This window comes from Clinocottus analis, unplaced genomic scaffold (genome assembly GCF_023055335.1).
Source record: "Clinocottus analis isolate CAN_PGR_092001 unplaced genomic scaffold, fCliAna1.0.p SCAF_19, whole genome shotgun sequence".
Classification (NCBI taxonomy): domain Eukaryota; kingdom Metazoa; phylum Chordata; class Actinopteri; order Perciformes; family Cottidae; genus Clinocottus; species Clinocottus analis.
In genome coordinates this window covers 8,358,719-8,373,320 of record NW_027175920.1, presented here as the reverse complement: position 1 = coordinate 8,373,320, position 14,602 = coordinate 8,358,719, and the positions used below count along the sequence as shown (strand labels likewise).

The 14,602-nt window shown below is 41.9% G+C and overlaps 1 protein-coding gene across 6 annotated transcripts in view; it reads right to left on the bottom strand.

Moving 5' to 3' along the window:
• Positions 1-14,602, bottom strand: part of LOC137789448 (voltage-gated potassium channel KCNC1-like) — a 47,238-nt gene that overhangs the window by 23,027 nt on the left and 9,609 nt on the right. The window lies entirely within an intron of this gene.

Here is a 14,602-nt window from a genome sequence, read left to right as displayed (position 1 = left end):
ATTTTGGACATTATGCCTTTATGTAATATCAAAAGCAACATACTTATAAGGGGAAGCAATATAACGAAGCAAATGGGTGGAAACAGTTTCCGTTATTTCTTAAAAGGTCTTGTTTTTCTTTGATTTTGAAATTGGATAGCCTGCACATGTTTTCTCTAAGTGCCTTTATGACAGAAATACACCAAGCAGAACACTTAAGAGTCTGAGCCACTGTATTCATTGAGGAGATTAGCGGACGCGCATTTAGCCAAAGAAGTGACCTTCCAGGGTCAGCGGTGTCAATGTCTAATCTGTGATTTCCAGTTGTTATTTGGTATCTATATCTATATGTTGTTCAATCAATTTCAAAACCGGTCGACTGTCAGCCTGATGACAAATATGCTCTGGGGGCGAGGGAATATATTTTGGGGGTTCTGGTGTAGCCAGACTTTGCTTGTGTCTGTTGCTCATTGTCGACAGTCTGATTAGCAATTTGAAATTAAGAGAGTGGAGTTGAAGTTGAGAGACGACGCGTACAACCGGCATGGTTCACAAGTAGACAGTTAACAAGCAAGTTTGAAATCAACCAAAAGCTAAACCATCGTCAGACAATAGATAGTGGGTTGCCAGTTTGAATTGTGTCCAATGTCTTTTTAAGGATCATATCCATGTCAACAAATAGTTTGACAGTTTAGATTAAGGTTTGTTCCAGGTTGTCTGTTTTTTTATATTCTCTCAAGCTTCTACCCCGACACGCCCTACTGCTCCTGCCTTATTTTCTCTCTCCATCTCTTCTCCCTACTTCTTTTCTCCTCTGCTATGTTTCACACTAGTCGGTGTCTGACCTACTTTTTCAGATTGCTGCAGTACTCTACCCCTAGTATCTTGAAAACACACACACACACACACAAGCACACACACAAACACACACACAGAAATTGAGGTTCTCCATTACCCTCCTACCTCTACACTTATACCAGCCCCCATGTCCTGAGGAAACGGGATCGCACCAGTGGGACCTTGTCAGGATGCCCCCTCACTGGCTGGACACCAGAAAACCTTCATATGTGAATATTGCCCTGAAGATATATACTATACGTAAAGAATTCAAGCTTGTCCGGACAGAAGGTGACTCGGAGGTGACTATAATAACACTTAAACAGAGAAGATGAGCAGCACTTGTACAAAGTATTGAAATGTTGAGGATGATTAGAAGTGTGAGATTCGTCATCACAGTCTGTTTTTTTATGCTGTAGCGCTTTTAGGACATGAAAGATGCAATGGACCAGATGATGTAGATCCATTTGTGGAAGAAAAACAAATATAAAAGTAAAGTAAAAGTATCCAGAGGCGAGTTTGGAAAGATAACCTCGGGTGGATCATTGCTCTGATGATTCTGAAATTAAGTGTGAAAGTAAGTGTGAGATGAAGAGCAAAGAAAAGAAAACGAGAGGAAGCTGTCAGGAGGTTGAAGGCTAATAATAAATGACAGGCCTTTGTCATACAAGTGATTAATGTCAGCCAAAGGGACAGAGGGAGAATATCTATGAATGTATTTGTTAAATATGATCAAATGTTGGGATCCCGTTTACAGGACATACAAATAAATACCTTTGACTCAAAGCTGCATCAAGCAGGATGCTCCGTGATGTCAATACACACATCTAAAGACACTAACCCTGCTGAGTGGTTCCACCACAGAGGAGGTTGCAGGTGATGTTTAGCGGACGTAAAAATGAGGCGCCATGTCTTGTTTCATGGGACAGAAAATGTTTCAAATGTTCAGTATTGAAGCCGAACTATGTCTATCACATCATGTTGCTCAACACAGCCACCCATACATGTACTGTGTTTGTTTTAAATGTACAGCTTGTGCAAAAGCCTCTTTTAAAAAGAGATGACGCACACAGCCTTTACCTGGGTCACTGGTGTTTAGGATGGAGAGACTGGAACAGACGTTCCTGAGGGATTTATAAACGGAGTGAGAAGTGATTACCAATTTTTCGTGGAGCTGCGTGAACTGTTTTCAATGTGTCAGTCTCCGACTAAGGCAGAGTGTCCATACTGTGTTTTTCTCTGGCAGAAAAGCGCTGGCAGGGTACTAGGAACACGAGTGCCTTTCTGAGATGTTAACTAGAAGAGCTCAGAGTGGCCGTACAAAACAATACTCTAGGTGCAGCGCGCTGTCGAGAGAAAGCTTGACTCACAATGACACCAATACATGCAGGTCTAAGAAAGGCACAAATGAACACTAGATTGCACTTAACATTAAGCACAGCTTTTACCTGCAGTACTGTGCTGTTTTTAATTTGATCATGTAGTTAAACGCCACAATACAATATTGAAACAAAGGTTCATTCAGGGTTTCAGTAATTAAATCATACAGTAGTTCAAGAGAGCATAGTGGATTACACATCAAATCAATATTGATCAATCCCTCACAGCAGCCAGTCCTTTTTAAATATGCAGCAGCATGTCAAGCAAAGACCTGCTGCGTGATGGAGGAGACCCCCGCTGCTTAAAAGGCACCGAAAGCCACACATCAGGTGTGGATGCGGCTGTGTGTCTACTGTATGTGCTTGTGTTTACATGTGCTGGTTTAAGTGGCTGGCACAAGTGTGTGTGTGTGTGTGTGTGTGTGTGTGTGTGTGTGTGTGTGTGTGCGTGTGCGTGTGTGTGTGTGAGGGTATGACTCACAATGTGAGAGAGACAAACAGCCTATGGGCACAGGAGGTGTGTGTGTGCACACTTGCTGATCGCAGATAGTGAGTGGTAACTACATAAGCACTGCATTGAGGTGATGGAGAGGGATCAGTGGAGAGACAGAGACAAAGAAAGAGGTGGAGGAAGATGATAAAAGGAGAAGTAGCAATCTGTCACTTCACACTTATTCATCTCCTGGCACTTTGTGTCTGTTCCCTCCCTCCATCCCTCTCCTCGCTGCGACATGAAGGTATGTGTTTGTTCTGGTCTGGACAACCACGCTAATGCTCTGCATATGATTCAGAGGCTCACTGTCATGTGTGTGTGGCGCTCAATGCGCTGGATCCGCTACGATAAAGCTACCATGTGTGACACCTGCAGTCCAATGACCTTCAAGGCCAGATAGAGTCTCCCTCGCTCTCGAGACTCTGAAATTAGATTTGGAAAGATCATCAACATAAATTTAAAAGAGCGGGAGTCAGAGATGGAGAGAGAAAGAGAGTGAAGCAAATGAGAAATAGCCTCTCAGAGGAGAGAGAGAGAGAGAGAGAGAGAGAGAGAGAGAGAGAGAGAGAGAGAGAGAGAGAGAGAGAGACGTAAAAAGGAAGTTGATGATAGAAAGTTGATTGTGTTTCGATGGATGAATGACGAAGACAGAGTGAAGGAATGGAGGGCGAGGAGATGAAAGGACGAGCGGAGGAGAGAAGACAATGAGGAGAATCTCACCAATCAAGGGGAGAGAGCAGGGTATCGGAGAGTGAAAGGGCAAAAAAAAGAGACAGAGAAGAAGAAAGGAGGAGGTGTCGGGGAGCATCCATGTAAGTGATATAACCAAGGAGAGATTGTCGGAGCTGATATTAGCACGACGGGTGTTTTTGCATGCACGGCGGTGCGCTCTTCTTTAACAGGACCCGAGTGGCGCTGTGTTTACTGCGGCACCATCCAGAAGAGCTTTATCATTACAGTATTACCACAGCCCTGCCTGGCTCTCTGTCACCATGACAACCACTGCGTTAGCCTCTGCTTTCAGGCACCAAGGACAGGACGAAGCCAAATACTGCTCATACAGCTGGCGTTGAGGGCTGAATGTAGAGGAGCGAGAGCAGAACCGCGATCATTCAGACTGGCTGCCGATTGATCAATGAAAGATTACCGATTGTGAGGTCAAGGGTGAGCGACCTTGACCGAGGTATATCGACAAATTTAGGATTTAGCTTTTGGTTCCATGTACACTGAAGGTGACGTTCGATCAGCATTAGTATGATGAACAGCGTCTGGTAAGAATAGACATGTGGAGCAAAGCAAATGGTGACCACTGCTGCAGAGTCAGCGATGATAAGACGACATTGTGAAGGATGATGGGAAATCTGCACATGAATGGGACATGAAAAATGAACATTGAACAGATGTGAAATACAGAACGTGCTGCTGAAGGGCAACCCGAGCACTGGGTTGGACTTGGATCAGGTGATTAATCTATTATTTCACGTGAATGGCTGCAGCCATCACTCAGAGACATCCAAAGTAGCCACTTAGCGTGCAGCGTGAGCGTAACCTTGGGCAGGTTACAGGAATAGCCTTCACTTTCACCATCATCATCAACACGGTTGTCCTTATCATTGACGATTAATTGAAAATTGTGCTAGTTTAAGATGATTATACAATAATATAATGAATCCTAACATGATAGTTAACTTGACAATCAAACATGTCTGAACAAGACGAAGTGAGAGAGTCCTTTAAGGGAGACGTGAAATGGGCAAGTAGAAAAACTGAGTGGAAAGATGCATTGAATTATGGATAACTTTGGCTTTTAGCTGTTTATGACCCTTGACTCAAGGCTTCCTCATGTAAATGTAAGTCCTGCTGCTGTGGTTCATGACATATGTTAACTATAGTTACAGTATTCACACCGTCATGTATTTTAAGCCCACAAAGTACAGTTAATGCCATATAGAAAGCCAATGTCTGCTCTTATACTTTCATTAATCTTAGTAAAATGTAAAAAAAAGAAAAAGGATGACAATGGCCATCCTCAGTTAACATATTATAAGCAGCTACATTTCTTTCGATCAATAGTTTTACTTGAAAGGGGTTTTGCTTAAAGTGACGAACACACAGAGAATTATTACCTGACTCAGAGGTGCTGTCAGCTCAAGAGCCTCTTTAGTGTGTTTAGTGTTCATTCTCACCACTCCCTTAGCGTTGTATTTAGCTGCAATAACTCTGACGAACTCATTGCATGTTTACCTACTCAGCACTTAACAGTGCACAGACAACGGAAGTGAAAAGCTGGTGAACATAGTGGAGCATTAAGCAGGAAGGAGCTAGATATTTCCCTCAAGAGACAAAAAAGAGCTCAAAGAAGAGTGAATGTCGGACTTCCATTCATTAGGTGGACACAAACACAATAAACGATAATGTTGCTGTGTATGTGCACTGCAAATAGGCAGCTGTTTGCCAACAGGTTTGTTGTTATATCGACTAATAATATATGAATACTGTGTTGTTTCTGCTTCACCCGAGTCATGAAAAAAACATGTATTGCTGGTTCATTCACAATTAAAGCAAGGATTCTCTGTCTGTCTGTCTGTCCTTTGCAGATCTCAGAAACCACTCATCCAATCTACTTCACACTTGGCGGGTGCATTGTTGATGCGATTTTGGCACTTGGCACGTTCAATATTAATACACTTTAAATAAACAAGCAAGCAGCAAAGCGGGCAGACAGTTCACGCTATTTTGCTCACAGATTTCACTGACGTTTCTGACAGTGAGGATCGGTAAGCCGGGGTGTGTTCTTCAGGGCTTTATTTTCTGATTTGAGGGCCCCAACCGTTCCGCTGTCTTATTTTTCACCTTCTTTCTAACGATGAATAGGTATTTTTCCCCTAAAGCTCATTCGGCCCATTCTGGACATGCATGTTTTCAAAGGGCACTTGCATTGGTGGTATGAAATCCTCTAAACAAATGTTTGGTATTTTACTTAACGTACAATGAATAATGTGTTAATGATTGAGTGACCATTTTAGTGCTATCCCAGTTACATTGTTGTAAAAAACCTCCTCCTTGTACTGCAACATGACAGACATTTTGATTGTGGTAGTTCCACCACTGCAGAACCGTCAAGATTTCGAGGTGCACTGATCTAATAGCTCCTCAGCTTCTTTAACAAAGGGGATCTATGACAGCTGATAATACGAGCCAGACAATAGACAGAAAGTAATATCAGCGGAGATATCAAATTGAAACTTAAGAGCATCTGTTCTCCTTTTCCTGTCCCAGAAGAACTGCAGCCGTGTCTCGCCTCAAGGGAGACGCAATCGACACGGCGTGGAGGACGTTGGTATTCGAGAAAGGACAGGCAGTTAAAGTAGAAGATTGTGAGCCCTTGCTACGGGTCACCCAGCACCCAACATGGGACACTGCGGAATATTGAAGGGCAAGGAAGGTGAGGAAGTAGATGGAGTACAGGAAGAGGATGTAACATAAATCTAGGCACAGGATGGTTGCATGTGTTGCATGATTGTATACGTGCAAAACATGTGTGCGGCAGGCTCATCAAACACCTGAATGCAGGAAGAGATAAAGTAGGAGGAGCAACTGAGGTTGGAAGGAGGTAGCAGTGAACTTTGAGAAATAATTAGCTTCTGCTCGAGGTAATCCTCACGTATATTTTATTTTCAGTTTTATTCTCTGAGGTCAGTGCTCTTGGAAGCGATCCTAGTAAAATTTCAATCACAACACAGACTTCTGTTTGAGACGTTCCCTGAATGACTCAACTCCTTGACACACTACAGATGATTCGGTAAGCTCTCCTACACACACACAGACACACACACAGACACACACACACACACACACACACACAGACATGCTAACAGTTTTTTATCTGCTCTAGCGTTCAGGTCCCCTCCATTTAATTCCCTGCAATTATGTCAAACCTTTCTGAATACAGACCGATACCGTGTGGAGGTGAGTGAACTGTACACGTGTCCGTTCCCTCTCATCTGTATTCGAGCCGGATTACTGCAGCATGCCATGTGCATTTGTCCTTGCGACGCAGCCCTCCCCTTCTTTCTCAGACAATCCTCCTCTTTTCCTCCCTTCTTCACCCCTCTCGCCATCCTTGTGTTGTTGGAGACACGTAAGTTTGCCTTCATGCCTCCTCCTCTTTGTCTAACCCCCTGTGCTTTCTCCCTCTATCCTTTCTCCTTCTGTGCTTCAGCAACTATCCGTAACCAACTTCATAGCTCCATCATAAAAATGAAAATGAAATGGGACATGCATAAAGGACTTTTTGGTAAACGAGATCGGTGCGCATATTAAACTGTCAACCGTTCTGTCGTGCTGCTCAGAGAGGTACTCTGAAGAAAATGTAGTTGCAAAATGGTTGATTTTAAGACAAAGAAAAGAAAAGAAACAACATTCTGATACATCACCATCCAAATCCACTCCTGAATTAGATCCTTACAGACTTCATCAGATTTCTATTTAAAGTCATCATTCGCTCTGCCTCCACTCCGCTGCCACTTGGACAGGAGGGACAATCACGAGGAAGCAGATGGTCACACAGGAATTGTCCCAGTGACGCCCTCCAATGTCATTTTCCAAGGGAATGAGCAGGGATACAGTTTGGCTGTTTAAGTGCCACGTGGTAACGACACCGGGCTAATACACTAAATGCTTAATCAAGAAAATTAAGAAATTGTAGAGCTCAGGTACTGCTTTTTCAAACATGAATGCTAAAGGTTCCACGCGGGTTTGCTACTTTTCTTTCTTCAGTGTGAAAGTTGGGGTTTCAGAAATGATGGCCAATTTAAATGATCAATCGAGAAAATAATCCACATAATACGAAATAATCATTAGTCACAGTCTATGCTTGCAGATCCCATTTTTGCTTTTCTGACATTACATCTCATTTTTTTAGAACCCAAAATGGTCAGCTACCATTATTCTATTACATTATTTAATTGAATGATTGTAATATCATTAGTACTGAAACAATTAGTTAATTGATTAACAGAAAATAAATGATCTTTTTTTTTAGTTATTTAATCATTTAACTCAAAAAATACCAATTCTTTGCTGATTCTAACTCCTCCAATCTGTGGATTTGCTATGTTCCTCTATCTAATATGATATCTAACGAATATCTCTATGAAAAGAAGCAAATTGAAGGTTACACTTTTGACTTTGGGAAGTTACATTTTTCACTTTTATTTATTAAGTTACCTAAATAATAGATTCATAAATAATGAAAATGTGAATTAGTTTTCAGCCCTTAAAAATGATGAGTGACTGGAAAGCTCATTCATAGTAACATTGTGTAGCTTATTTCCATTTTGTTTGTTGGTGTGTGTATTTGTGAAAGCATGCACAGGGCATATTGGCATGTGTGAGAGTGATCTGCAGGATTACGTATGGAGGCGTGTCAAATAAAGTGATTGATCTGTGCGCGGTAAGTGTGAACGCTCGGCTGGATGGTTTATGGGCATCTACACTCACAGAGCATGGGCCAGTGTGTAAAGGTGAGGCACCAGAAGGGATTTATGTTCAGCCGGGTGTTTGAGAGAGTCAAATGCAAGATGCGTGTTGTAATGGAAGTGAATAAATGTGTTTCTATACCACATTAAGTATCGCTTTAGTTACAGTATGTGCTGTTCTATTTCTCATGAATAATTGACTATCTTTATGCAGCCAAAGGACTTTTGATTTGGCACGCAATTAAGATGTTTTTCTCTGTGAGTATGAGCGCACTGTGTACTTGTTTGTTTACACACACTATGTGTGTGGCGGTCTGTGCGACTGTAATACACAATACACTACTCTCTTGTGTGAAGTTTTGTCCCATTTAGAGAATTTAGATTCCCACTACTGTAATCGGCTCTGGCACCATGTGAGCTCCCCATCCTGCTGGTGTCCGGAGTCATTTCCATTCAAGAGCGTAAGAGCACAATGTCCAGCGTTTACCATGAGGTTCAACTAATTGACTGTCAGTCCAGTGGTGTGTAGTGCCGATTCAGCACTTACCCCGCATGGCTAAATGGACCAACTCTGAAGAGGAGGAGGAAGACGGATGAGGAAGGCCAAACGAGAAAAGAACGGAATTTGGAGTGATGGGACAGAAATGTTTGCAAGATAATCACACAGGATGTTAAATGTGTCTGCCTGAAATGTAATGTGATACTTAAAGCAGTAGGTTGACATTTTGGAAAATACACTTTCTGGCCACGAGTTAGTGGAGAGCATCAATACCACTTTCATGTCTGAAGAGTGAATATGAAGCTGGAGCCAGCAGCCAGCCAGCTTCTGTTGGAGCATAACAAAATCAGTTTACCGGCACCTTTAAAGCTTGCCAATTAAAACTTGATATATTGTTTAATCTGTAGAGAAAACCTAAAAGGAAAAATACAATTTGCGGTTCATCATGTGCCAAACTATTTCTTGCCAGGCAACCAGGAGACTACAGGAAGTTACTGGTCCCTGCCAAAGTCTGGCACATCCAAAAATGGCAAATACATTTTTTTGACAAAGCTGCTCGCTGTCTGTTTTCCTGTTTCCAGTCTTTGTGCTAAGCTAACCGGTTGCTACATGTAGCTACATATTTACTGTACAGACGAGTCTCAGCAAGAGTGTGAATATATGTATTTCCCAAAATATTAATCTCTTTAATAGTTATTACTGGTGACGGATAAATCTGAAGACAGCAACATCTCTCCAAATACAATAAACCCACCATCTCTACTTTAAGCAGCCAGAGTCCAGTGTGAAACACACCAACCGTTGCCATCGTCTGTTAGCACAGTTGGCGGCAACGAAGGCTCTGCTGCTGGTCCCACCACCGGTTACAACGCCGTTCAGCAAAGATGTGGAGACAACGTGGAACTTGACGCTTACTGGGGAACAGCAGCGTGAATTGGATCACATTCAGAGTTTATTAATGACTACAAGGCTAGGCCTGATGTTTTCTGTTAGCATTTGATTCGCTAAACTAAACTTGTTTGTAATGTGGCAACAGCTAATAGTGACGAATACTTCAGCAAATTCTTCGGCATATTAATAATTACATTATTTTCTCCACATGTTCATTTATAATCTAATCATAATAAATAGAAATATATTTAAATTTGTTTATCAATTTTAGAATTAATGTATGAAAATCATTGTCAGCCATATTTAAAGACCTACACAGCACATATTAGTCAAATGAAATAATTGAATAAAATTCAGATGAGTTTTGTAAATTGGTTGATAAGGAAAAGGAGGATGATGATGCTATGATGAAGAAGATCTTAGGTGGATGAAATACAGGAGGAGGGTATTTAGTCACCTGTATCTGAAATGTGTGATTTAATTCCTGTAGTTTGCGTATCAAGTGCTTTACTTCATGGATTCTATTATTATGCAAAATGGCGAGGTACTATAGTTGAGACAGGAAAGTATAGAAAGAGAGGAGAAAAAGGTAGAAAAGAAGAACAGGAGAGAGGAGGAAGAGAGGCAAGAAGTCTGGAAGCATCCTATTAAACGTAAGTCGACATCTACAACTGTGCACAAATTTGTGTCTAAAGCTCTTCTCATGTCAGCAAACGCACTAAATACCTTCTGGCAACGCAGAATAAAGCTCCGTTGCCGGATTAAAAAATCCTGGAGGAAACACTGCAATCCACAAACACTGCAGTTGTTCTTCTGTTTTTACCACTTTAAAGTGCTTCTCACATATTTAAAACAGAGATCATGTCTCTGCCCCTGTTTGGAGACATCGAGCAGCTCTCCAGTGAAGTATCGCCAACAGACAGTGCTCAAGTTACAAAAGGACTGCGACTTCCAGGAATGCAAACACAACACGAGCAGGCCTGTGGTACAAAACATTGTCAGGGAAAACTGAAACAGAACACGATACATTTACCAATTGGAGGAACAGGAGAGGCAGGTTGACTAATCATCACGCCCTTGCCAGCAGCTACTGCTCTAGGAAAACAGTTTACCTTAATAAACTTGGTGAGCACTTAAGATTATCTCCCGCCATCCGTTTCCTCTCTGTCAAGACAGGTTTGGTGCTTCAGTTATTCCCGACTTGTGTTTTATTCTGCGTCGGATGGTCATAGAAGTACATCGTGTCACCCTCTCCTCAGTAATGGAGGAACAGATTTGCCACCATCGAATGAAAATAAGGCCTCCTTTTCCTCTCTTTGCTATTTTCAGATGCAGCCCACAGGGAGAGGCACGAGAAGGGAAGTGGGAAATAGGCTTTTCAGCGGGGTCAGGGTAATGATGACAGTTGTGACGTTAACTCTGCCTGCAGCATAATGGGTAAACACAACAAATAACGGAGGAATACAACAAGGTAGAGCCCAGGGTTTGCGGTCAACTACACCACAGATCCTATTAAGCTCCGACCAGATTCGGGAAGGTCTGTACGTGAAACTACGTAAAACTACGTGGAACTACGTGGAACTACGTGGAACTACGTGAAACTACGTGGAACTACGTAAAACTACGTGGAACTACATGGAACTACGTAAAACTACGTAAAACTACGTAAAACTACGTGAAACTACGTGGAATTAAGTGAAACTACGTGGCTCTGGGGCAAACAAAACTAGTCACAAGACCATTGGATAATAGAAGTGACCAATTATAAAATAATCTGATACTTAATAGCTACATCATGTTTTACTAAGAAACATGTTTTCAATGGCAACATTACCAAAACCCCGCCATCAGACAATCTATTTTCCACCCAACATCATATCTATAATATATATATATATATACTGATGTCTATGAATACATTCTTTTTTCTATTTTCTATCAACCATTGGTTTTCTACATGGAGGCGACATGTTCTCGCCACACAACAGAAGTCACATTTGAGTCTATGACAGCATTGTGCGCTTCAGCACTGTGAAAAGACGACAGCAGACAAAGGACCTTAAGACACGACCTTCAGGAAAAGGGGGTACTGTACTCCCGCTCCCCGGAAAAGGAACCAAATACAGGCACGCAAAGTCAGATTTGGAAGGGGTCAAAGGCGCATCCTGTACATGACGAACTACAAATGGTGCTTTGTCAGAAGATTGCTGAGAAAGACAATCGTGGACTTCTGGTACGAAACAGGAAATGACCAAATCTATGAAATGTATGGGACAGTGGCACAATAAAATAGATAGATACAGATAGTTAGCAATGGATTTCATATGGAAAAATACATTTCTTTCTTCTAAATCTATTATATCTGGCAAAAAAAACACTGTATTAATCTGTGTCACATTTATTCAATCTAACCTCCTTCATCCAGACTTTTGATGTCCAATATTGTCTTTTTGAAGCTCACTTAAAGCTGTTTTGTTTTAAATGTGTATATAACTTCTAACATCCGGCATATTTAAAATGTATACCTTTCAGTAATTGTACCATATCAATTTTCAAAAACATCCTATATTTTAAGGGCTATTTTTTAACTTTGTTCAACGACATAAATTGAGTGTCAAGTGATTACATCATATTAGATTACCTCCAATGACAACACAATAACCACAGTTCATCACTAACAGTGGATCCTTGGATATTGAATTAGGATCATTGTCATTCTTTCAGATTAGAGTTTAAAACAGTAGGAACATCAGAACATCATAGAGCAGCTATATGTCAACCAAGACAGATCAATAAGAAATCAGATGCAAATCATATGGTATAACACCTCATCAAGCAGAAACATATACGTCCATAAATGATGTCAATGGGTTAACGGTTGGGATATAATTCAAGCATTAGTTCTCATGAGCATTCCCAGATTTTAAGAGGTGATAGAGGGAGAGAAAGGGGCTTTAAAAACAGACAAAAGAGAAGATAATCAATTAGTTATCAATCAATAGGCAGGCAGGAGGGCCGGGGTAGGAAGATTGGATGGCTCAAGCTTTCACAGATAATCGAAGATGCTAAGACAAGGGTCCCCACCCTCATCATACAACGTCTTTCTCCCTGTGGGTGTCACCTCCTCCCTGTTCCCTATCACAAAACCCCTCTTGCTCCTCGTCGTCGTCTCTCCGTATCCCTCTCAGCTCTTCAGTCTCTTTTCCCCTCTATTTCCCTCCACTATCTCACCCCTTCTCCATTTCCCTCGCTCCGTCTATCCCTCTCACTCCCACTCTACCTCTTTTCTCTTCCTCCAGTGCTCCCCCTCCTCTCTCCCGTGTCTACTGCAGCAGAAAAGCCAGCACAGACACCAGCATGTGTGTGTTTGTACATGTGTGTGCTGCCACGGTAGATCCACGACCGAGCTTCATATGATCGTGAGCGGAGAAGGAGGTGGAGATTTTTTCTTTTTTTTGAAAAGCCCTGTATGCATGTCGAAATGCTCCGATCAAAACAATGATTGCTGATGCGCTACAGCAATGCAAACAAGAAACCTTCAATCATTAGAGTAACGTCTCTGCTCCTGTCTCCCTTTATTTCCTCTCGTCTCCCGCTTCCTCTTTCTGTTTTTCGCTCTCATCTGTCTCATTGTATTTCCACATCAGCATCTCATTCCCCCCCCTCTGTCCTAGCCGCTGTCTATCGCTCCGTTTTTTTCTCTCCACATTTAATTTGCATCCCACAGGACTGAAAAGACCAAGAGGTTCTGCCACGTTGGACATGATGCTTTCAGAAAGAGCGAGGGTGGGAAAAAAAAAAAGAAGTGATTTGGGTCACAACACTGTTTGACGTATAGCGGCTGCATATTAGACCTACAGAGAGAAACAAGGCTGTGTTCACCCACAAAAAGAGCTGCAGCCATTGAAATGAATCCCACCTACTACCTGCACTGTCTCCAGCTTAACTAACCCCAACGAGCCATCACAAACACCACTATCTGCAACCATTGCACTCAAATAATCTTTTTTGTATGATTCATGAGCTCTTGGCCACTGTATCCAGAGGATATGGTGTAAAACTGATCATTACATAATATACAGCATTCTCGCAGCTAGGCAGCAGGTACAGTAGCTTGAATCTAAGGTATGGCAATGCTGCAAATGATGCCCGCTCGTGCTGAGAGATCATTTAGAATTGAGCACCAAATAAACTTATGTTTCCTGTCTTTACTATTTTGTAATTTGAAAATCCAAACCCCGAAGGGATCTCCCTCTCAGGCAACACTTGGACATACAAGTATGAGCGGTTTTGTTGCATGGAAAAGGGGAAAGACAGGGGTGGGATAGTGATAAATCAATCCGATTGGGATAAGAGTGACACTTAAAGAAGCCCTTCCTGCCCGATCCCAAGTCCAGAGAGGCGGATCAGGTGGCTTGAACCAGACTATCTGTCTGTCACAGCCCAACACTTTACTCTGAAACTGAATCCAGGTATGCAGATCTATACCTTGTGTGTGTGCCATTGTCTGTGTGTGAAGCTATTGTCTTCATCAGTGATTATATACACAGTTTATATTGCTGAGTTTTCGGTGATTCATATTTTTAAAGGTTTTTTTAAGCTATATTTCCATGAATCTCAGCTGACGGTTTTGCATGTTCAACTAGTGTGCATGCATCCACAGTATCCAAAGGTCCTTACACACCCTCATAACATAACCATAGGCAGGGTGCAAGACAGGGATGATCAAACTAAATCACTGAAACACAAATCAAAGCAGCTGTGATCAAGCAGCTGGTTTTATCTGTAACTGGAGGGTCTGAGAAAAAACAAGAACCACAAGCCCACTGTAACTGTTTTCATGTACCACAGATCAAAAACACAGCCAGTACTTGTTACTCGTACACCTGTACGATCAAATGCTATCAAACGTTTGCTTTTAAGATATACATCATGAAGCATTTACATGCCAACAATAAAGAGTATTCCAAAATATAGGAGCGAGTTGTGCGTAACCGCATAAATCCCGTGCGTAAAAGCCATATCGCATTCAATTGAGACATGG